The sequence below is a fragment of the Mustela erminea genome, chromosome 8 (genome assembly GCF_009829155.1).
Source record: "Mustela erminea isolate mMusErm1 chromosome 8, mMusErm1.Pri, whole genome shotgun sequence".
NCBI lineage: Eukaryota > Metazoa > Chordata > Mammalia > Carnivora > Mustelidae > Mustela > Mustela erminea.
This window is the reverse complement of record NC_045621.1, coordinates 52,502,138-52,527,192: the sequence shown is the minus strand read 5'-3', so window position 1 is coordinate 52,527,192 and position 25,055 is coordinate 52,502,138. Positions and strand designations below refer to the sequence as shown.

At 33.7% G+C, this 25,055-nt stretch overlaps 1 long non-coding RNA gene across 1 annotated transcript; it reads right to left on the bottom strand.

Annotated features, from left to right (window-relative positions):
• Positions 1–329: 329 nt before the first annotated feature.
• Positions 330–21,756, bottom strand: LOC116597023. Its single transcript, XR_004288443.1, has 3 exons — positions 21,745–21,756; positions 14,819–14,821; positions 330–558 (listed from the first exon to the last, which is right to left on the bottom strand). It is a non-coding gene; the product is annotated as an uncharacterized LOC116597023 (long non-coding RNA).
• Between the last annotated feature and the right edge of the window lie 3,299 nt (positions 21,757–25,055).

The following is a 25,055-nucleotide window of genomic DNA, read 5'->3' as shown; positions in this document are numbered from 1 at the left end:
ATGATGCCACCAGTTTTGGTTTTCTTTTACACTGTTTCTTTGGCTATTTGGTTTTTTGTTTGTTTGCTTGTTTTGTTTTGTTTTGTTTTTCTAGATCCATACAAATTTTAGGATTATTTGTTCCAACTCTGTGAAAAACATAGATGGAATTTTGATGAGGACTGCATTGAATATATAGATTGCTCTAGGCAGCATAGAAATTTTCACAATATTTGTTCTTCTAATCCATGAGCATGAAACGTTTTTCTATTTTTTTGTGTGTGTCTTCTTTCATGAGTATTCTATAGTTTTCTGAGTACAGATCTTTTGCCTCTTTGGTTAGATTTATTCCTAGGTATCTTATGGTTTTGGGTGCAACCTTAAATAAGATTGACTCCTTAATGTCTCTTTCTTCTGCCTCATTTTTAGTGTATAGAAATGCAACGGATTTCTGTGCATTGATTTTTATATCCTATCACTTTACTAAATTCCCATATGAGCTCTAACAATTTTGGGTTGGAGTCTTCTGGTTTTTCGACATAGAGTATCATGCCATCTGCAAAAAGTATGAGAGTTTGACTTTTCACCAATTCGGATGCTTTTTATTTCTTTTTGTTGTCTGACTGCTGAGGCTAGGACTTCCAGGACTATGTTGAATAGTGGTGATAGTGGATATCCCTGTTGTGTTCCTGAAAAACTGAGAATTTTTAAGAATGATATTCACTGTGGGTTTTTCATAGATGGCTTTTATGATATTGAGATATCCCTACACTGTTAAGATTTTAGTCAAGATAGACATCTTGCTACCCCTACACGGTGAAAATTTTAATCAAGAAAGAATTCTGTACTTTGTGAAATGTTTTTTCTGCATATGGATCTTGTCCTTTCTTGTCCAAGATCATATGGATCTTGTCCTTTCTTTTATTTATGTAGTGTATCACATTGATTTGCATATGTTGAACCAACCTTTCAACACAATGATCAATCTCACTTGGTTGTGTTGACTATTCATTTAATGTGCTGTTGGATCCTATTGGCTAGTATTTTGGTGAGAATTTTTGTATTCATGTTCATTAGGGATATTGGTCTATAATTCTCCTTTTTGATGGGGTCTTTGTCTGGTTTTGGGATCAAGGTAATGCTGGCCTCATAAAATGAGTTTGGAAGTTTCCTTCCATTTCAATTTTTTAAAAACAGTTTCAAGAGAATAGGTATTAATTCTTCTTAAAAAGTTTGATAGAAAACCCTGGGAAGTCATTGGGCCCTGGGCTCTTTTTGTTGGGAGATTTTGGATTACTGCTTCAATGTCCTTGCTGGTTATGGGTCTGTTCAGGTTTTCTATTTTTTCCTGGTTCAGTTTTAGTAGTTTATACATCTCTAGAAATGCATCCATTTCTTCCAGATTGTCTAATTATTTGGCATATATTTGCTCATAGTATGTTCTTATAATTGTATTTCTTCAGTGTTGGTTGTGATCTCTCCCCTTTCATTCATGATTTTATTTATTAGGGTCCTTTCTATTTTCTTTTTGATATGTCTGACAAAGGGTTTATCAATCTTACTAATTCTTCCAGTTTTTTAAAAGATTTTTTAAAATTTATTTGTCAAAGAGAGATGGGGGTAGAGAAAGAGAACATAAGCAGTGGGAATGGTGGGCAGAGGGAGAAGCAGGTTCCCCACTGAATAAGGAGCCCAATGCTGGACTCCAACCCCCCACCTGGGGTTCATGACCTGAGCCAAAGGCAGATGCTTAACTGACTAAGCCACCTGGTGTCCCTTATTAATTCTTTCAAAGAACGAGCTCCTAGTTTTTTAAATCTGTTCTACCATTCTTTTGGCTTCCATTTCATTGATTTGTACTTTTATCTTTATTGGTTCTCATCTCCTGCTAGGTTTAGGCTTTATTTGTTGTTCTTTGTCCAGCCCCTTTAGGTGTAAGTTTAAGTTGTGTATTTGAGACCTTTCTTGGGAAAGGCTTGTATTGCTATCTACTTCTCTCTCTTTTTTTTTTTTTTTAATTAATTTTTTATTTTTTATAAACATATATTTTTATCCCCAGGGGTACAGGTCTGTGAATCGCCAGGTTTACACACTTCACAGCACTCACCAAAGCACATACCCTCCCCAATGTCCATAATCCCACCCCTTCTCCCAAACCCCCTCCCCCCAGCAACCCTCAGTTTGTTTTGTGAGATTAAGAGTCACTTATGGTTTGTCTCCCTCCCAATCCCATCTTGTTTCATTGATTCTTCTCCTACCCACTTAAGCCCCCATGTTGCATCACCACTTCCTCATATCAGGGAGATCATATGATAGTTGTCTTTCTCTGCTTGACTTATTTCGCTAAGCATGATACACAATGGAATACTATGCAGCCATCAAAAGAAATGAAATCTTGCCATTTGCGACAACATGGATGGAGCTATCTACTTCTCTCTTAAGACTGCCTTTGCTGTATCCCAAAGGTTTTGAAGAGATGTGTTTTCATTTTCATTTGTTTCCATGAATTTTTAAATTCTTTTTTTTTTTTTAATTTCCTGGTTGACCCATTCATTCTTTAGTAAGATGTTCTTCAGCCCCCAGGTATTTGAGTTCTTTCCAACTTTCATCTTGTGATTGAGTTCAGCTTGTAAAGCACTGTGGTCTGAAAATATGCAATGAAAGATCCCAATCTTTTAGGACTGGCTGAGACCTGATTTATCACCCAAGATGTGATCTATTATGGATAATGCTCCATGTGCATTCAAGAAGAATCTGTATTCTGTTGCTTTAGTATGAAATATTCTGAATATAACTGTGAAATGCCTCTGAACCAGTATGTCATTCAAAACCATTGTTTCCTTGTTGATCTTCTACTTAGATGATGTGTTCATTGTTGTGAGTGGGGTGTTAAAGTCCCTTATTATTATTATTGTATGATTATCAATGTGTTTCTTTAATTTTTTTTTATTAATTAGCTTATATAATTGCCTGCTTCCATGTCAGGGGCATAAATATTTACAATTATTAGATCTTCTTTAGATCAATCTAAATAGATAGACCCTTTAATTATGATATAGTGTTCTTCACCTCTTATTACAGTCTTTGGCTTAAGATCTAATTTATCTGATATAAGGATCACTCCCCAAGGTTTTTGTTGATGTCCATTAGCATGATGAGTTGTTTTCCACTCCCTCACTTTCTGTCTGGAGATATTTTGGGGTCTAAAATGAGTCTTCTGCAGATAACATTTTAATGGGTCTTGCTTTTTTATCCAATCTGATAACCTTTGTCTTTTGACTGGAGCATTTAGCCCATTTATATTCAGAGTTACTATTGAAAGATATAAATTCAGTACCATTGTATCACCTATAAAGTTACCATTTCTGTATATTGTCTCTGTTCCTTTCTGGTTTCTATTAATTTTAGTCTCTCTGCTTAAAGGATCCCCTTTAATATTTCTTGTAAGGCTGATTTAGTGATGACAAATTCTTTTCGTTTCTGTTTGCCTTGGAAGCTTTTTATCTCTCCTATTTTTGAATGACATCCTTTCTGGGTAAAGTATTCTTGGCTGCATATTTCTCTCATTTAGCACCCTGAATATGTCATGCCAATCCTTTCTGATCTGCCAGGTCTCTGTGGATAGATCTGTTGTCAGTTTAATGTTTCTATTCTTGTAGGTTGTAGACCTCTTGTCCTGAGCTGTTCACAGGATTTTCTCTTTATCTCTGAGATTTGCAAGTTTCACTATTTATTATATGTTGACATCTTAACCTATTTTTTTGTTGATTTTAAGGGGGGGTTCTTCGGGCTTTCTGGACGTAGATGCCAGTTTCCATCCCCAAATTAGGGAAGTTTCCACTATAATTTGCTCCAATATACTTTCTGCCTCTCTCTTTCTTCTTCTTTTGGGATCCCAATTATTCTAACATTTTTGTTTTGTTTTATGTTATCACTTATCTCTCAAATTCTCCCCTCATGAGCCAATAGTTGTTTATCTTTTTATCAGCATCTTTATTTTCCATCATTATGTTTCTATATCACTAATTCTCTCTTATGTCTCATATATCCTAGCAGATTCTCCATTTTTATTTCAGCTCATCAATAGCTTTTTTTGACTTCATTAGAGTTTAAGCTCTTTTTTTTTTCTCCAGAAAAGTATTCTCTAGTGTACTCTAGGCATTTTACAGCCCAGCTAGTACCTTTATAATCATTATTCTGAACTTTAGTTCTGATTTCTACTTATATCCATACTGAATAGACCCCTGGCAGACAGTACTGCTTGTTGTCTTTTTTGAATGAGTTTTTCTATCTTGTCATTCTGTCCAGAGAAGAATAGATAAAGGAATAAAATACTAAAATGGCAAAAACAACCCCAGAGAAATATGTACTAAACAAATCAGAAGCTACCTGAAACTGAAAACAAATTTTTTCAAATTAAATTTTTTAAAAGAGAGAGAGAGAATATAATCAGACAGTGAGCAAAACAGGGCAATATACTATACCCTGAAAGTATTTTGATCTGTTTGTCAGAAGAAACTACATCCCAAAATTGTGAGGAAAGGAAAAAAAAATATATCTATATATATTATATATATAATATATAGATATAGATATATTTGAATACAATGAAAAGACAGAATGTAACTGTAAAGATGGGAATTAAGAAAAGATTTTTTTTTAAGATTTTATTTATTTGACAGACAGAGATCACAAGTGGGCAAAGAGGCAGGGCAGAGATAGAGGAGGAAGCAGGCCTCCTGCTGAGCAGAGAGCATGATGTGGGGCCCGATCCCAGGACTCTGAGATCATAACCTGAGCCGAAGGCAGAGGCTTAACCCACTGAGCCACCCAGGTGCCCCAGAGAATTAAGAAAAGATTTTTAAGAAACAGTTGATAAAATAAATTGGTTGAAAAGGGAAAGAGAAAAAAAAGTAAAATTGGAAAACTAAAGAATCATGGGGGAAAAAACATGAACTCTATATACTATTTTCCCCTAGCATTAGAGTTTTGCAGTTCTCAATGATTGATAAACTTGGTCTTGGCTGGATGTTCTTGCTTATCTTCTGGGGGATGGGCCTGTTATGTTTGATGCTCGGGTGTCTGTCCTGGGCAGAGTTGCACTGCCCTTGCCAGTGGCCAGGCTAAATAATCTGCTCTGGTTTGCTCTATGTGGTTTTTGCTTTCTGAAGGCTTTCCACTGTGCTTTGAGGATGAGAATAAAAATGGTGGCCTCCTAATCTCCCACCCTAGAGAGAGATCTCAGGGTTCCACTCTTCTGTGCACCCTCAAGGAAAAGCAATCAATCACTCCTGTCTCCCTGGTTTCCAACTGCTCTTTGTGCTCACCTAGTCTGTGACTGAATATTTTTTTCTTAGATACACAGCCCTGTTTCAAGTCTCCAAACCTTACAAACTCCTGCAGTGTGCACCCACTCTGATCCCCCCACCCCCTGGGGGGGATGTCTCTCAGCAATTCTTCCACTTGCCAGGCCTGTGCTCAGAGACTGGTCACTTGACCGTACCTCAGTTTACCATTATGACAACCCCTAGCTGAGAGCCCACTCCTAAGTTCACTGATTGCAGTCGGCTTCCCTGGTCTGATTCTAGGAACTTTGGGGCTTTCAGGCACTCCTGGTCTTCCTGTGACCCCAGAGATTCTGAGACCACATTGTCCCTCCATAGAATTCTGCCCCACTTTGCCACCTCGGCATCTTTTAGGCCTCGAAATTCCTCACTGGAGCAAATTTTTAAACAGTTCTGATGTTGCACTCAGCTGCTGGATCAGTTTTCAGTGCCAGCTTACTGAGGCTCCCTCCCCCTGAGGTCTATCATTCCATTTATCACCTCAGATTCACTTCTCCGCAGCTCTTATCTTGCAGAAAATTGCCTTTTTTCTATGTGTAGAGTTGCAGCTATTCTTTTCTTAGATCTCTGGTTGAGTTCACAGGTGTTCAGAATGATTTGATAGCTATCTAGCTGAGTTCCTGGGACCAGAAAAAACTAAGGTCTCCTAATCCCCTGCCACCTTGGACTATACCTAGGAACTATAAGTCTATCACTTTAAAGTCTTTCTCCCCCAACAGAGCTGTAGAAATTATCAAGAAAGGTCACATATCTTTGTGGTTTACTACACTATTTCTTAGCATCTAGCGGACTGACTACAAAACAGTGAATGTAAGTTCACAGTGTGAATATCTTCTAGGAATACACAGAACAAATCTAGACATTCCAAAATATGCCAACTTTTAAGATATCAAAAAACATGCATAATGCACCTTAAATACTATGAAGTCTTTAACTTTATATTATGAAAATTTGAATCATTTTTCACAGTTACCACTCTTGGAAATGCTAGATTCTTTATTGTTATTCAAAAAGCTGGACACAATAAAATAACCTATAGTCAGGTTAAATTCTTTGAGCTTCAATTTAAGAATCTTTAAAATGAAAAAACTATTACTCAAAAATATTACTGTAAATATCATCATTTATTACAATACTGGGTACATAGAAACTGCTCAAGAATAACAGTCTGTGTTATTTTTAAATATAGTTTTTATAAGACATGTTTAAAATATGTTCCCTCAGTAAATTATCAAAAGATCTTATGCAAGAACTATTGCATAGAAAACTTGATCAAACACAAATTATTTAAATACAAACAAGAGCTTTATAAATAAATGCTATATATGGGAAAATTCTGTTTTAGAAAGATTGTGTCTTTTTAATTTGTTTTTTGTTTGTTTATTTGCTTTGGTAGCAAACCCATCTCTTTATGGTACAATTTACTTAGTAATTTATTCAGTTTGGATAAATGTAAGAATTTCTGCTAAAAATAAATATATTTTCCCTTAAAAATAGATTATGAAATGGATTACTACGTAATTGTAATATATTTAAACATGGGCTTCTTGGTAGTTATCTTACTCCAAACTCCTTCTAGAAAATAAAAGTGTAATGAATAAGATACCTTTTCAAATAACCCAGGAGTATTTCCTTAATGGAGGCATGACAATTGTTTTGGCTTTCCTATTTCAGACTCTAGCAGAATAATCAATATGTTTATCTATATCTAGAACTTATGATCTGAAAACTCAACAAACTTGGAGGATGTGAACAAAACATTTATCATATTGTTGGTATGTTTCCTGTATATGCAGGAAAGCAGCACGGTCAGAACAGATTTTTTTTTTTTTTAAGGATCAAGATCAAACAACCCACTCTTATACCTTTGTCTAGCAGTGAAAAATAAGAAATATAAAAAACTTACCAAAGCTTGTAGTGAAGTAATATATGCCCATAATACTTCTGGAGGGGTAAAGCAGAAATTCTATGGCCACTTCATTTCCATGGTCATTAATCTGTGAAGCATGTGTGGTTTCTGGTACTCTTGTTGGCAATAAAAGTGGTTGGAAGGCTTCCAAAGGATGGAAGCTGTAAGAGCTATCCAAAAAGTCCACAATGTGTAGGGACCGCTTTCAGAGTAATAAAACTCTGGGTTTATTCTGACCTCTGCTAACTAACAAGCTGAGTGACACTGGAAAAATATTTCTCTCTCTGACTTATGAGGAGTAGACAGAATAATGGTTTCTCAAAGATGCCCATCTTCTAATCCCTAGAATCTTCCCTGACAAAGTGTCTCTGAAAATATAATAAGACTAAGAATTTTGAGAAAGGGACATTATCCTACATTATCTGGATGGGTCAATGTAATAAAAAAAGTCATTGTAGAAAGATGTAAGAAGATCAAGAGGAGAAGAAAGAGCTGGGACAACTGAAAACAGAGATTGAAATAGTTCACTTTGAAGGTGGGGGAAGTAGGCAGGGAATGTAGCTGGGCTTTAGATGCTGGAAAAGACAAGGGAACAGATTCTCCTGTGAAACTTCCAGCAGGAATACAGCCCTGCCAATACCTTTGCTTGTTTGCTTTTAAGACTTCTAACTTCCAGAACTGTAAGAAAGTAATTTTGTATTTTTTTCAAAGACCTAAGTATGTGTTAATTTGTTGCAGAAGTAATAGGGAACCAATACATCATACTTAAATATTACTTACTTCATGTAAAATTTAATGCATTGCAAGTGCTCAATAAAATTTGTGTATGATAATGGGGATTATATTTTTGAAGGATCATTCACAAATATAGGATCCAATGGAATGCGGCCCACTGACATTAGAAGTACAGAGGGACCTTTGGAAAGAAAAAATTGGTTTCAATTAGGAAATCTTCAGAAGATCAGAGCAACAGGAAGTGTAAAAAAGGTTAAAAACAATCTGCAGAGTATTTAAGTAAGTATTGAGTGATAATCATGTTTTGCAGGACCAATTAACATAGCAGAATTTATACTGCATATCTTAAAGAAGAAGTAAATGATTTTTTTTCCTGAAAAGTACTAAGTAGAATTAATGATGACAATTTGAATGTGATTTTATAGATTTTGAAGTTAATTTTCACACAATTTCTAAAATTATGATGCTTTCTTAACAAAAATAGATCTGCTGCATTGCCTTAAAATAACACTATGTGATAAAATTAGAGACAAATTGTACACACAAAATCCATTTTATCTTGAAAGAAAATGGAAATTTGCAAGTGCATAAACTGACAGCTTATTGCTGTGTAAGTATGGAAATAGATTAAGTTAAAATAGATTTCTCTTCTCACCATATTAGATTTTCCATGTTTCCATAACATCAGATAACTATGTCCAATGTTAATGTAAAATATCAGAATCAGTAGGCATGTTTCCATAACTAAGTTTTACAACTGGACTTCTTTTTTGTCTATTAAGATTTGGTCTTAAATCCATAATTTCTTATAGGTTATTTCTTAATGTTTATCTTACAATTTATCTGACTTATTATCTCAAATATTTAATTAATCATTCTCACACACCAATTTTCCTGTCAAAATTTCCATTACTTGCTTAGTTATCCAAACTAATAAAAAAATCAAGTAAAAATATCCTATTCTTTGTTTTATCTTTCTCACCATATCTTGCATATCACATTCTATTGATTCTTTTTTTTTCTAACAATAACTATGTACCTCTTCCTCTCCAGGCCACCTGCTAGCATCCCAGTTTTAACCTCTGTCATCTCAAAATAAGTGTGCTAGAAAAATCATATAACCTGTTATAAACTCCTTTAGCTGCCAAATTCAAAGTAATTTTCTTCCAACCATCATGTACACGTCTGCCTTAATTAATGCTTGTATTATGTATTTCTAACTAAAAAATATTCCTGAAATACTCTGTAACTAAAAAATTCCCTGAAATACTCTGTAATTCCAAAAAATTAATTTACCATTGACTGTAACATTTGATGTAGTACCATCCCACTGTACTTGAATGCAGGCTTATTTCAAGGATCAACACTGAACGTTTGCTTCTAGCACCTTTTCACCTGAGCCCCAATTATTGTTTTTTTCTAGTATTCTTCATTGATATCATGGAGACCATTTCTGGGCAACTACAGTAAGTGCTAATAATGAAAAGCTTACCTGATAAGATTGTATTATGAGAGATCTTCCAAGGGTATATGTTAATACTGGTTTATTTGTAAATAACTTCAAATTTACAGGAAAAACTAGCAAGAATCTTGCAAAGAACTCCTGGATCCCTTTAACAGTTAAGTTAGTTACCGATATTTTGCCACATCTGCTTTATCATTCCCCTAGTACTGTGGTTAATCCCTTTAAAATTATATTACAGGAGTATGCTCTTTTTTCCCTAAATATTTCAATGTGTTTTTCTCAAATTAAGGACATTTGCTTACATAATCATGGTTTAGTTATTCAAATTATTTCTATTATCCTAATAATATTTTATGGCAGTTTTTTCCTGATGCAGCATCCAAACCCAGGTAAGGCATAGTATTTAGTTTTTAATCTATCAGTCTTCTTTAACTGGAATGATTCATCAAACTTTATGTGTTTCATGGCCCTGATATTTGTTTAGGATAGACCAAGTATTTTGTAAAAATGTCTATGTGGCAGGCTGAATAATTATCTCTTAGGGATGTCTTCCTGTTAAATCCTCGAAACATGTGATAATGATATTTTTCATGACAAAAGGGACTTGGCAGATATGACTAATTTGAGCATTCCAAGATGGAAGGATTATCCTGTATAATCCAGGTGGATAGTACAGTAACCATAAGGTTCCTTTAAAAAAGTTAAGATCAGAGAAGGATATTTTTCAATGGAATAGAAATGAGTGATAAAAAGAGAGAGGGGAGAAAAAAAGGAGAGGAGAGAAGGAAGGGAGAAAGATGGAGGAAGGAGAGAGAGATTTAAAGATGCTACATCACTGGGTTTGAAGATGGAAGAATAGACCATAAGTCAAGAAGTACAGGCAGCCTCTAGAAGCTGGAAAAAGGATGAAAACAGATTTTCCTCCATAAGCTTCTGAAGGAGCAAAGCTCTGCTGATACCTTGATCTAAGCTCCATAAACCCATTTCAGATTTTGATCTCTAAAACCACAAGACAATAAACTCATGTCATTTTGAATTACTATGTATGCAGTCATTATTTATAGCAACAGCAAGAAGCTATTACAGTCTCCAGTTTATATTTGTCTGGAGTTTTTTTGTGACTGGATTCAGGTTGTGCCTTTTGGAGAGAAATACCACAGAAGTGAGGTTGTGTTACATAAGTACACCACATCAGGTAAGACATGGTAAGTAAGTTTGTTCAAATGCTGATGGTGTGAATTATGACCATTTGGATAGCTCATGCCCTAGATAAAGTTATTATTTTTCTTATCGTAGTTAAACTTACTATTTTTTCACTATAATTAATAACTGATTTATGGAAAGATACTTTATGACTACATACATATGCTATTCCTCATCAAAAATTTACTCTTAATTTTGCCTGAAATTTTTGCCTGAAATACTTAATACCATGATGATTGCCTAATGGTAATGGTTTGACTCTCTTCCCTCATATATTTTTTAGCTAGCGTTCTATTTTGGAAGAAAAACAGAGGAATTACCCAAAATAAATGAAATCAATTATTTATTGAAAACGGGTAGAGTATGATGGAAGGGGCAGAAGAGGTGCCAATATATAAATATATCCATTCATTTATTACATAAGTAAATATATCCATTACATGAAGGTATCCGATCATATTGCAAGTAAATATATTAATTAATTAAGATAAATTTTAATTCTGATGTCTATTTTCTTATTTCCCCTCTGTTTTATACAAAGATATTTGACACTTTGCTTTAGTTTTTTTTTTTTTTGCTAAAATACATCTTGAAAATTGCTCCATATAAGTTTGTAGACTTCTCTTCCAATTGTTTATACAATTGCATAGTTTTTTCTGAGCATATGATCATTACTGAATCAAACTATTTATTTTTTAAGTTAGTTCAAAAATTTTTATTAACAGTTACTGCTACAAAGAATGATAAGCCTATATATATTTTTGGTGGTGGTTTAATTGTAGGGTAAATTTCTAGAAGTGATGTTTTCAAATTGTTCTCCACAAGTATTACATTTTACATCCCATTGCAGGATAAAAAAATAATGTGCTGCTCTCTTAGCCTTATTAGCAGAATTTGCTCTCAGACTTGAAATTTTTGCTAACTAAATACGTAGGCATAGTATCTTCTTGTTTTATTTTGCATTCCTTTTAAGTGTGAAGTTGGACTTTCTTACATGTGTTCAAGATCCCATTATTATGTTCTATTTTCAACATTGTCTCATCATTTCTCTTGCCCATTTTTCAATCAGATTCTTGTGTTTTTTTTCCACTGCAATTTTAAGAGTTCTTCATATACTAAGGATATTAGTTCTTAAAAAAGGTTATTAGTTCTTTACTAGTGATGTATATGGTGTATATTTCCACCTAGTTCATCATTTGTCTTTTGATGTTTCTCACAGTGCTCATTGCCATTTGAAAAGGACTTAATATTATTTATTTAAATTTGCCAGTCTTTTGTGTTGTCTCATCTGGATATTGAATTGTTATTAGAAAACCTCCCCTACACCTAATTATAGAAGGAATTGTCCATGTAATTTAATATCTTTTAAAAACTATTTTTCATGTAATCTATGATCCATCTGGAATTTATTTTTATTTGTGGTCTAATAAGATCTCCATAGCTCTACTTTTTTACTGTAGAAAATGCATTTTAATAGAAGGATATTATATATAATGAAGCATTCAATATTCAAAGGTTCATGTTTAATGTCTCTCATCTCCTGCAAATAAAACCACCTTTCTTGGTTTAGAGCATTATTGCATCCTTACATATTTATTACCATATATCCCTTCTTATGGGCAAGGATCAGACCATATTTTCTACTGTCTTCATTTCTTCAAGTTAATCACTTCTCTTGGGATGAGATGTTTCTCCTTCCCTCCACCTATTTAAAAATGACTATACATGTAAGACAAAAATATAGTTATATCTTCACTTTGAACACATCTTAGTAGTAAACATTTACTGGACTTTATATTATCTGGTCACTTCAGTCACTTCTATACAACATAATTAAATTACTTATAAGTTTGCTGGTACTAGTACTTATTATAAAAAGTACACAATAATATATTTTTTTTTCTTTAACAAGAACAGAATACGCTTTTTGAAACCAGTATCACATGAAAAACACCCTTTATAACTCCTTAGCACTGCAACTGTAAAAATACTGTATACATAATTGGTATTGAACACATATTTCTTTTTTTTTTTTTATGAACACATATTTCTTTAGGCAAGTTTACAATAGATAAGTTCCTTTTTTCTAGAATTAGGTGAGAGTGAGAAAAACAAAATTTACTCAAAATAAGCAAATATGCAACTAGCAAATCTTCCAATTTTCCAATAACATATTGGCTTATGTGTTTATTTACAAAATATAGATTAGTGATATTAACTTCATAAGTCGTCATATACTCACTAAAGCAAGCACAATAGACAATGTGTGTAAAATAGGTGTAAATGTCACCTAAAAACCAAATCATATTTAATATTTGAATAGGTGGGTAACTTTTTCTTATTTTACTTTAAAAGAGTAAAAAAGAATCTTAAGTCTTAACTTCAAAAATAGGACTGCCATGGGTGATCAAACAAACATATTTTGTAGCCAGGCAATCCAATTCAACTGGAAATTTAAACAAGACGATTAAGTATATGATATGTTGTACATAGTTCTTTTGTTTCCAATTAGTATGCCAAAAATTTCACTTTTAAATTAATCATAATTAATAATTCTGTGGGAAAAGAACATTAATCAGCATATTACATTTAAGGAGGCAACTATATGGACTATATTTAATATGCATTAAGTATATGTATAATATATATTACTTTATAAATAATTTTAATATACTATATTTATATATAATATATTATTATTTATAATTTAAATATACTATTTCTCTTTTTTTAAAAGGTTAAATAGGCTCTTTTTTAATTCTCAAATCTGAAAAGAGGTAAATCAGAGACAGAATTCTAAGGAAGAGTCATTTCATTTTCTCTTTTTCATCTCCTTGTCTTTGTCTTCTTTTTGGAAATGTTGATTACATATTGAAAACTCCAAATCATTATGCAAGCCATGCAAAAGAAGCTTTCAACTGAGGAAGGGTCAAGTCTTTGCATTTATGTTGGATTTTCTCATAAAAGCTCAAAGCCCTGGGCAGACATTTCATTTTCCGTAGAATATACTAAAAAAATTTCAAAAGTGCTGTCAAACTCTAATTTTCCACTTTTCACGGGTGATACATTATCTTGGAATAGAAGGAAAGTCCTCAATTTCACATTGATGACTTAAATCAGCACATTTGAGTTTCTTTCCTTTAAAATTTTCATTGAAATGTCTCAATGTATGAGATTTTTATGTAAAATATAACATAGAAGAGATTGGGTAAAGAGAAATATCACCATGTCTGTTGGATGTTGAGTTCAATGAAAAAGTTCACCTGTGCATAATTGGAACAGAATCTCCTAAATGAATAAAAAGAAATATTTCAAGTTAGAATGTCAGGTGTTGAAAGTGAAGATTGGCCATGACAGATTCAGGAAGTTGTTTAGGCATTCATTAACTTCAAGAGGCACGTATAGGGGTGCCTGGGTGGCTCAGTGGGTTAGCACCTCTGCCTTTGGCTCAGGTCATGATTCCAGGTTCCTGGGATTGAGCTCCACATCTGGCTCTCTGCTCAGCGGGGAGCCTGCTTCCTCCTTTCTCTCTCTCTGCCTGCCTTTCTGCATACTTGTGATCTCTGTCAAATAAATAAAATCTTTAAAAAAAAAAAAGAAGCATAAAAAGGGGTGCTACCATGTATTATCATGGAACCCCAGTAGATACACAGAGATTAGTGTAAATAGACTTAATTCCAGGACAGGCTTTCAACAAGACCCAATATGTCAGTGTTAACAACAACAACAACAACAAAAAACAGATGCCAAATGGAGTCATTTGTGCTAAGTCCCATCTCAATAAACCAAGCCTTAATACCTAACTTCTGTATTTTCAGCCTCTCCCAGGAATAACACTTAAAGCAATTAATCTGAGATTTCCTGGTTAGCAGTTGATGTGTATTCTGCCTGATAAAGGCACTTCTGTCCTCTAAAGAAAGATGACATAATCAGCTCTTTCCTTGTCTCTGCCTCTTTATGCCTAAAAATTTCCCATTTTGTACAGCTCTTTGAAACTCCTTTCTATTAGTTACATGGAATGCTGTCAGACGTATGAATTGTTGAATAAACCCAATTAGATCCTCAAATTTACTCAGCTAAATTTTTGTTATTTAACTCCAGGTAGAGGAGAGTGTTTTGCCCCAAGCTGATCCCCAACTATCACAATTAGTCACCATGTTATGATACTCTTCTCTGTAGAACCCTCTCTCTTTGTTTTCTGTAAAAAAGTCCTCAGTTAACAATACAACAATGCTATAATATAATCCTTTCTTTTCCTTCTTTGTGTGAGACTAATTTTGAAACTGCACCCATAAAAAAAATCCAATGGGACAATCTTAATCATAATAAGAAGCAAACACATATTTCCTGAAAGAATAAGCAAAGTGAAAAATATCATGTATTTATAGATATTCTAAAGAAGGAAATTTACATAAGATAAATAAATAAGTGTTCATCTCTTAAAGAAACACTTTGATAAGCGAGAGAAATGTTTTCTTTTTATAATCTTAACAAAGTTTAAGATGTTTAAGATGTCAATGAATTTATTCAAATTCTGAGAGAAAAATATTAATTTTTTGAGAATTATCATTATAAATTTTTTTAAAAAATCATCTAGCAGGAAGTAGTAAATAGCAGAGAAGAGTAAAACTGAATCTGTGAAATACAAGCCCAGCCTGAAGAATCCGATAAAAACTAAAAGAAAAAGGCCAGTAAGATTTTTGTCAGAAACCAATGAGCGGAAGGAATTTGGAGATATTTCATCATTGCTCTTATATATTCACAATACAAATGCAGGAACAAAAGGGATCTAAAAAAGAAATTCAACAATCAAATGAAAAGTAAAGACCTATCTAGGTTCTTAGATCAACAGGGTCTATCTATGAAGGATTAGGAAAAGCCTTTGTTACTTGGAGTCAAAATTGTCTTCCTGCTTTAAAGAAAACCAAAACAAATATGAAGTCCAGAATAATACTGAGATACTGACTTATATTCTGTTTTCAAGCATGTTCTTTCTCTTTTTTTTATCACAATGGTTTCTTTCTTTACCTCAAGCTGGACTAAGGCAGAAATTATCTGGGGGAAAAAAAAAAGAAAGGAAACAAAACACAACAAATAAAAATATATAAATAAACTTTGCTTTGTTATTTAGAAACATAATTGATTAAGAGAAACGTAATTGATTGTGTTCAGGGATTCTATAGGAGGAAATAAGAGAGGCAAGTGCTTATGAGGGGTGGATGAAAAGTGGTGGCATTAGAGTTGTGGGAGATATGAGATATATGTAGCTACTAATTATATTAATTAGTATATTAATTATATTATATATAATTAATATAACTGATAAAGGGTTAATAACTAAAACATGTATAAAACTCCTACAATTCAATTGTAAAAAATTAAATAACTTGATGTTTTTTTAAATTGGCAAAGAGGGGCTCCTTAGTGGTTCAGTCAGTTAAGCATCTGCTTTCAGCTCAGGTCATGATCCCAGGATCCTGAGATTGAACCCCTCAGTGGACTCCCAGTTCAGCGATGAGTCTGCTTCTCCCTCTCCCTTTGCATCTCTCCCTGGCTTGTTCTCTTTCTTTATCAAATAAATAAAATCTTTTTTAAAAATGTGAAAAGAACTTGAAAAGATATCCAAATGGACAACAGGTATGTGAAAAGATGCTCAATATTATAATCATCAGAGAAACACAAATCAAAACCCCAATGTGTAAAACCTCACATTTGTCAGGATAGCTGTTATCAAAAAACAAACAAACAAAAAACAAAGGATAACACATGTTGACAAGGATATAGAAAAATTGGCACTGTCATATATGTTACTGGGAATATAAAATAGTACAGTCACTGTGGAAAACAGGATGGAGTTTCCTCCAAAAATTAAAAATAAAACTACCATATAATCCAGCAATTCCACTGCTGGGTATTTATCTGAAAAAACTGATATTTGAATCTTGAAGAAATATTTGTACTCTTATGTTCATTGCAGGAATATTCACAATAGCCAAGACAGGAAGCAATCTAAATTTCGACTGACCGAGGAATGGATAAATGTGGTATTTATGTACAATGGAGTATTATTCAGCCATAAAAAGGAGGAATTCCTGCCACATGCAAAAACATAGATAAAACTGGAAGACAGTATGATAAGTGAAATAAGTCAGTCACAAAAGGACACATACTAAATGATTCACTATATGAGGTATCTAAAAACTCTCAAACTCATAGAAACAAAGAGGAGACTGATGGTTGTGAGAGCCTGGGAGTAAAGAGAAATGGGGAATTTCCCAGCAGGTATGAAGTTTCAATTGTACAAGATGAAGAAACTCTAGAGATCCATTAGACTATGTGCCTATGGGTAATAATTCAGTACTGGACACTTAAAAAATTATTAAGAGGGTAGATCTAATGTTAAGTATTCTTACTACACAATAACAAAACAACAGAAAACAAAAAAAAAAAGGTCCAAAGAAGGAGGATACTTTGGAGGTGAGAGATATGTTGTGGTGATAGTTTCAGGGGTGTTTGCAAATCTCCAAACTCATCAAACTCTATGCATTGAAATGTCCATCTTTTGTGTGTTTATGAATTACATGTTAACAAAGCTGTTTAAAGTTAAATTAAGTTAAATTAATGTAAGTGAAAAATTAGAAATCTGCATTAATATAAACAGTGGGGATGGAATTCAAAAGAGAAGCCTATTTATTAACTCTCTAATTCAGAAACAGAGAACAAGTACAGGAATGGGGATATTTATGTACACAATTGAAATTTTATTTTATTTTATTTTTTATTTTACTTATCTTATTTTATCTTACTTATTTTTTAAAGATTTTATTTATTTATTTGATGGAGAGACACGGCGAGAACGGGAACACAAGCAGGGGGAGTGGGACAGGGAGAAGCAGGCTCCCCAGAGCAGGGAGCCAAATGCAGGACTTGATCCCAGGACCCCAAGATTATGACCTGAGCCCAAGGCAGATGCTTAATGACTCAGCCGCACAGGAACCCCCACAATTGAAATTTTAAAACCAAAACCAAACTAACCTATTTTCTTTTAAACCAAAAACTTGTTATAAATGATTATAAACTGTAAATACACTTAAGACTAATACTTTCTTCTTGATTTCAGTCTTACCAGTTCATAACAGGCAAGTTTTTTTCTTACTTTTTTGATTCAGGCACAAATACATCCCCTTGATACATTTATTTTGATGGTTTTTTTTTTTCTAGACCCACAAAGTTTAACTTTACAACTGTTCCCTGTTCTTTAAAGACTCTCTTAATAAGTGATGAGTGAAACATTTTTCAATGCCCTGTCTTTCTAATTCTTATATCCTTTTCCTAACAGTAACACATGTTTAACTTGTCTGACTAGTTCAAGGCCCTTAACACCATCTACCTGAACAAGGGCTCTTATGCTGACATTTTATAAAACATTTTCTGCTCCAAATCTAGACCTTGTAACATTGCCTCCCGGGATTTTTCCAGCCCTTATTTTCCTTAGAACTTATTTTCAGTTGCTAGTTTCTAAACTTGTTTTTACTCCTTTGGGCTTAATTATTTTTGGTATGCTCCTTTATTTTCTAGCCAACTTCTGTCTCTACAGTACAGCACACAGCCCAGATCCATCCTCCTCCACACCCTTACTCATTCTTGCTCAGAGAGGATACCAGATAAATTGTACACTTAGCAGAAAGAACAGTCAAAGTACTGATCCAGGCATCTAGCTAAAAATGTAGACATAAGTCTTTCCAGACAGAGGGATATCTTTTAATGTAAATAGTTTCTGGAGGAAGGCTTGATGACAAGTTAGTCTTTCAATGTTTAATCATTTTGTAAATAAACTCTACTATATCTGGATTCAGATTGTATTGTCTCTTTATTTTTTCTCCCACAGACACAGACATGAAGCAGCAATAAAACTCTCTATAACAATGATCCCTTAGAAGTTTAAAGTATACATATTTTAACATTGTCACATAATACCATCAAAATTTAATCTTAATAATTCAACATTATTGAGTTTTTAGTATCAACTAGGTACTATGCCAGTTTTTGAAAAAAAATTACATATGAATTTTGCCACAATCCTAGAAAGTACATGTTATTATTTTACATACAATCCTTAGAACAATGGAGGAAACTTTCTCAGATGGTTATTTATATGTTTTTGGGTGCACTTGTCAGATAAAGGATTTCAAACTTAGTCTCTATGATCTAAAGAGATCTTTAACTCCTTGTGTTTACCATTCTCACTTGAAGAAAGAATTCAACCTTGGATCTATAAAAAAAAGAATTTCATTGAATAGGCAAATATTTATCATATGAAGTGACAAGAAGCTCTCTAATTAGGGTTGTTTTACATTTTGAAAAGTTTATGATACTGGATAAGTGTTATATTACCTTAATTCAAAGAATATATTGATTTTCCAATGTATGTGATGTTGACATGTTTCTCAGGAAAAGAAAGTCTATAACATTAAATATACTCTCCATTCCTTAGCTACAACTCTTTTTCAAAAATATTAAATCAGCAGAAACATAATACTGTCTATAATAAAATAAAACATAAATAAAATAAATAACAATAATAGAGTAATGATCAAGTTTGCAATAAGTTTCTAAAGTCTAGACCCAGACAAAGACTCTCCCCTTGACCACATTCTGAACGGTCTTCCCAACTAGCCTTTGACTTTGACCCCTGTCCTTGCTGAGCCTGCAGAGCCCAGTCGTAGCAAGAATTCTGCTAAGTCAGTTCGGGGACAAACCTCCACCTTATTGTCTGATCACCCTTGAGAGCTCTGATCAAACACTTCATCCCTCACCCTTGCTATCTTATCACCTGGTGGTCCATGAGCAAGGATACCCCTCCTCTTCACTTGATCTTAGCCAAAAGGCCGAGAAGCGATAATAATGCCTCCTTTTAGTCAGTTTCTACCCACCAACTCTTTCATCCTGCTCTTTGGCTATAAATCCCTACTTTTCCTTGTTATATTTAGAATTGAACCTAGTTCTATACTGAGGTCTTTTTCCCCCTATTGCTAGTTCTTGAATAAAATTTGTTTTGCAGCTCTGACTACTGTCTGGCTCTAGTCCTCTTGAACGTTTTCTTCAACTTAAATGCTGAATATCCTGTAGTACCATGTGAAGTATTTTCAGCACATATAGTTGAGCCAATAGTAGATTCCACCTAAAGCTATTGGATAAAAAGATAAATGACCTTCTTCCACCCAAGGTAAATAAATGTGTCGCACTCTCCGTGCCTGCAGAGATGACGCAACACACACACAGGTCGATGCACAAACTCTTGTTTATTCCCTGGTCGATCTTTCTCCTCCCCTTGCGGGGAAGTTCCCTTGCCTTATATAGGGCATAACAGCCAATCACAGGGATGTTCACGTGAACAGGGAGTATACAGCCAATCACAGAGGTGTTCACGTTGAACAGGAGGTATCTGGGGCTCCTAGGCAGTGGTGGCATACGGTGCTCATGTGACAAGCACGAGGTCACGTGTGGCCAGGGCGGATGTTTATTAGGCTGTCTGTACTGCTCCGGCGCCATCTTAGGGTCACGACTGGCGCCATCTTGGGGGCATGACCCCGACATAAATGTGTACTGAATTAGTCTCTCCAAACACAAACACGTATAAAACTAGGACAAAATATAAGAGACAATGGTTCTCAGGCAGTGAAATGATCCCCAGTAGAGAAGTTTGAGAGAGAATCTCTGGCTCCATGAGCTCTCCACTTGAAGACAATTTCCTGACAATACCACAAAGGCCTGGAGTTAGAAGAGAACAACATTTCCTGCTGAACTGAAAAACTAAAATTAGAATTAAGGAAATGCTAGGTGTCTGGGCCATCTAGGGAGAGCAGGGAGCTGCACAGGGTTGGGGCCAAGGTATCTACTTGGAATTACTCAAGAATCCATCATCAGGGCCCGAGTTGTACATGCACAGGATGGAACCACTGTCGGATTCCCTGCTTTTCTGCACTGACAATGAAATAGAAATTCTAGGTGTAGAGCAGAGTGTGGGGAAAATAAACACTGGGGAATATTGTAATTCTGGCCCAAGAATAAAGGTATCTTCTTAATGTCTAATAATAATTATGACTTCTAACTGGGACCCCAGAAAGTAACTGTCTTAGGAATAAGAACCCAGTCCCAAAATATCACATTCTGCCCTAACAAAAGTACAAGCAAGCTTTGATAAGGTTTCTGGACAGGAGATAGTGTGAAGGTTGAGTGCCTCTAACCTTTGATATTTCACAGATTAGCACTAACAAAATATAAAACCAATCCCTAACAAACTTTCATGGCCATAATCCAGTCATTGAACATTCTGACAAAATACAAATTAAAACTTCTTAGTGAAACATAATAGAATCCAAAGAATCTATGACATATTATTCACAACGTCCAGTATTCTATCAAAAACTACTGGAAACAACACACACAGAACAAAAGGAAACTGTGATCCATAAACAATTTTTTAAAAAGTTGGTAAAATAATCATGAAAACAGGATGATCCAGATGTTAGATGTAAAAGAAAAAGACTTTAATAGAAACTTCTGTTAAGGTCTGCAGTTAGTTAACAGTTTTGTGCCAATGTTAATTTCATGGTTTTGATAATTATACTATGTCTATGTAAGATATTAACATTAGGGGAACTTGGGGAAATAAGAGAACTCTGTCCCACTTTTGTAAGCTTTCTGTAAGTCCAAAACTATTGCTAAATAAAACTTAAAAAAAAAGACAAAGCCAAAAAAAAGACAAATTTAAAAGATTAAAGGAAATAAGTTCATTGAATTTAAGGACAGTATCACCTACTGAGTTGACAGAGTGAATCTCAGTAAAGGAGTGAAAATATAAATGTAAAATAAAAATTCTAGTATTAGAAAACAAGATAGCTAAAATAAAAATTCACTAAATACACAAAATAAAATTGGAAATGATAGAAGAAATGATCATTGAACCCAAATACAAATAAATATAAATTACCTAATCTTAAAAGCACAGAGGGAAAAAAAGATTGAAGACAAGCAGAGTCTTGGGGGAAGAAAAACACATCTGAGGAAATAATGGCCCAAAAGTCATATACATAATAAAAAAACACCTACTTACTGATCCATAAAGTCCAGGAAACCACACACACAAAAAGATAAGTGTAAAGAAAAACCATACCTACGGTGCCTGGATGTCTCAGTTGATTGAATGACTGCCTTCGGCTCAGGTCATGATCCCAGAGTCCTGGAATTGAGTCCTGCTTCGGGCTCCCAGGTCCATGGGAAGTCTGCTTTTCCCTCTGACCTTCTCCTCTCTCATGATCTCTCTTGCTCTCTCTCTTTCTCAAATAAATAAATAAAATCTAAAAAAGAGGATAAAAGAAAAACCATACCTAGCAATATCAGATTCAAACTACTGAAGTACAAGATACAAGGAAAGTCTTGAAGCAAACCAAATAAAAAAGACATATTTCATATAGATATTGATAAAAATGATTGCTGATTTATTTTCAGAAATAATGAAGTTTATAATAGTAAAAAATAATAAAGGAAAACAATATATTTAAAGTGATGAAATTTTTTAAAAAAATCAATCAATAATAAGATCTAAGTAGTCAGCCAAAAAAAAAAATTCTTCAAAATTTTGGCAAAATAAATATATTTTCAGATTAAGAATAGCTGAAAGAATTTGATGCTAGAATACATGCAATACAGTAACTACCAAAGGATAGCCTTGCTGAAGGGAAATGATTTCAGAAGGACATCTGCATCTTTTAGAAAGAATAAAGAGCACCAGGGAAGGTAAGCAAATGGATAAATATAAAAGATTACACTTTCTTTCTTCTCTTACTTTACTTAAAGAACAACTGACTGATTAAAGTAAATAATAATACTGTGAGATGTTAGTTTATAATGCATGCAGAAATAAGAGATGTGACAAAAATCAGTTAATGGAATTATAAATTGTGTAATTATAATGGGATGGTAATGGAATCTGTGGTTAAATTGAATTATACTGTTGTAAGGTTAACACATTTGTGAAGCAGAAAATGAAAAATGGGCAGAGAGAAATGCAAAGTGGGAATTTCACAAGGACCAAGGGTGCAAAAGGCTATTTAAAGTGTCAGGTGTGAATAAGAAGTGAAAAGTGCTCAGAGGACCAGTATTGACTGTTAATGTATTTTGGTAAGATAAGGATACATAGTTAGCCTTAGAGTAACCACTAAAATAAATAATAGCAAAATAAGTGATATCTAATAAGCCCATCAGTGACATAAAAAGAAGTGATAAAAATGTTCAACTAACTCAGAGGAGACAGCGAAGTAGCAATAAAGGATGAAAAATCAGAAGGGACATATGTAAAACAAATAGCAGGATGGTAAACTCAAACCATTTAAGGGCAGAGATTTATAGACTCTATAAAAAAAAAGTAAGAAACACATATTATTTATGTGTTATACATTTAACATATATTATAAAAAGAGATATATCCTGCAGACAGTAAATAAAAAGTTAGCATGGCTCTATGAATGTCAGAAAAAATGGATATAAAGACAAAGAATCCAGAGCACCTGAGTGGCTCAGTGGGTTAAAGACTCTGCCTTTGGCTCAGGTCATGATCCTGGGATAAAGTCTCACATCAGGCTCTCTGCTTGGCAGGCAGACTGCTTCCTCCTCTCTCTGCCTGTCTCTCTGCCTACTTGTTATCTCTGTCTGTCAAATAAATAAATAAAATCTTTAAAAAACATAAAAAAGACAGAGTCCTATAGAAGGAGGTACTCTACATAACAATAAAAATAACAATTTTCCAGGAGGACCTGACAATCCTAGATATATATACACCTATAACATGAGACTAATACAAAATGGAAATAAGGGAAGGAATAGGCAAATCTGTAATTATTAAGGATTTTAATATTCTTCTTCCAGTAACTGATAGAACAAGTAGATGTGGTGGAAGTAGAAGCTGAAGTTATTAAAGATTTAGACAACACAATCTAGCAACATGACCTAGGTGACATGTAGGATGGAACATTATAACCAATAATAGTAAAATATTTTCCAGGACACATTGGTCAAGAGAAGCAATATACCTATAAAATAACCCTCAATAAATTTTAAAAAATTAAAATCTGACAGGGAATTTTCTCTGATAATGACAGCAAAATCAATATCAACAAAATATCTAAATATTCAGATCTTTTTAAAAATGCACTTCTCTATAACTCATGACTTGAATAAGAATTCCACAATATGTGAAATAAAGTATTTCAAATCAAATAAGAATTAAAAACAAGCATATTAAACTTTGTGTTATAAATGAAAACACTCTTAAGAAACCCATATAATATTAAATAACTATAAAAAATGAGGGCTTAAAAACAGTGGCCTAAGTATCTTCCTTAATAACTTTAAAAAATAATAGAAAAGTAAGTCTATAGTATGTAGAAAAAGGGAAATAACAAAAATCAAGCAGAAATCAATGAATTAGAAAAAGAGTCCATGGAGAATATTAATAACACTGTTTTTTCTTTACTTTTAATTTTTTAAACATTTATTTATTTATTTTAGAAAGAGAGAGTGAACAGGGGAAGGAATAGAGAGAGAGAGAAGCAGGCTCCCTGCTGAGCATGGAGCCCCACCCAGGGCTCCATTTTGGGACCCTGAGATTATGATCTGAGCCAAAATCAAAAGTCAGATGCTTAACCAACTGAGCCACCCAGGTGTCCCATAAGTTGGTTCTTTCAAAGACTAATATAACTGATAGTTCTCATGTAATCAAGAAAATAAGAGAAAATATCTCACAGTATAGCAGTTACAGAATTACTGAACTTCTTGGGTGGTAGTTGTCTTCCAAGTGTTAAACAGAAGAAAATGTCTGACCAGTAATGGCTATATCCAGAATCAGCCAGCAGAGAATCCCGGCCACCATATTTTATTAAATAAAGCGGTCCCAAAATCTGCACAAATTCAAGAGATAAGACAGACTCAACTGGCAAAGTCATATGGTAGAAAGCTTGTTGGGTGGGAAATATTTTGCAGCCATTTGTAGGAAATGGAATAATTTTTGCAAAACCACATACAAAAAAAAAAAAAAAAGCATCTGGTAAAAATCAATACCCACTCATGAAAAAGTTCTCAGTTCCATAGGACTAGAAGAAAGACCCAATGATAGTTGGACATCAATTTATGTAGTTATTGCACAACAAGTTAGGAACTTTTAGAAGTGTCTTCCAAATGAAAATTATTTTAGATGCTAATGGCGCCATACAAAGATTATTAAATAACTTCTTGATTTTCCAAAATCAGTAACTATTTTTATAGTTATTTCATTACAAATAATTAAAGACCATTCAAAGGATGGAAACATAAAATATTTCACCAATGTAAATCTTACTTTATAAAAAGTGAAAATCATTTA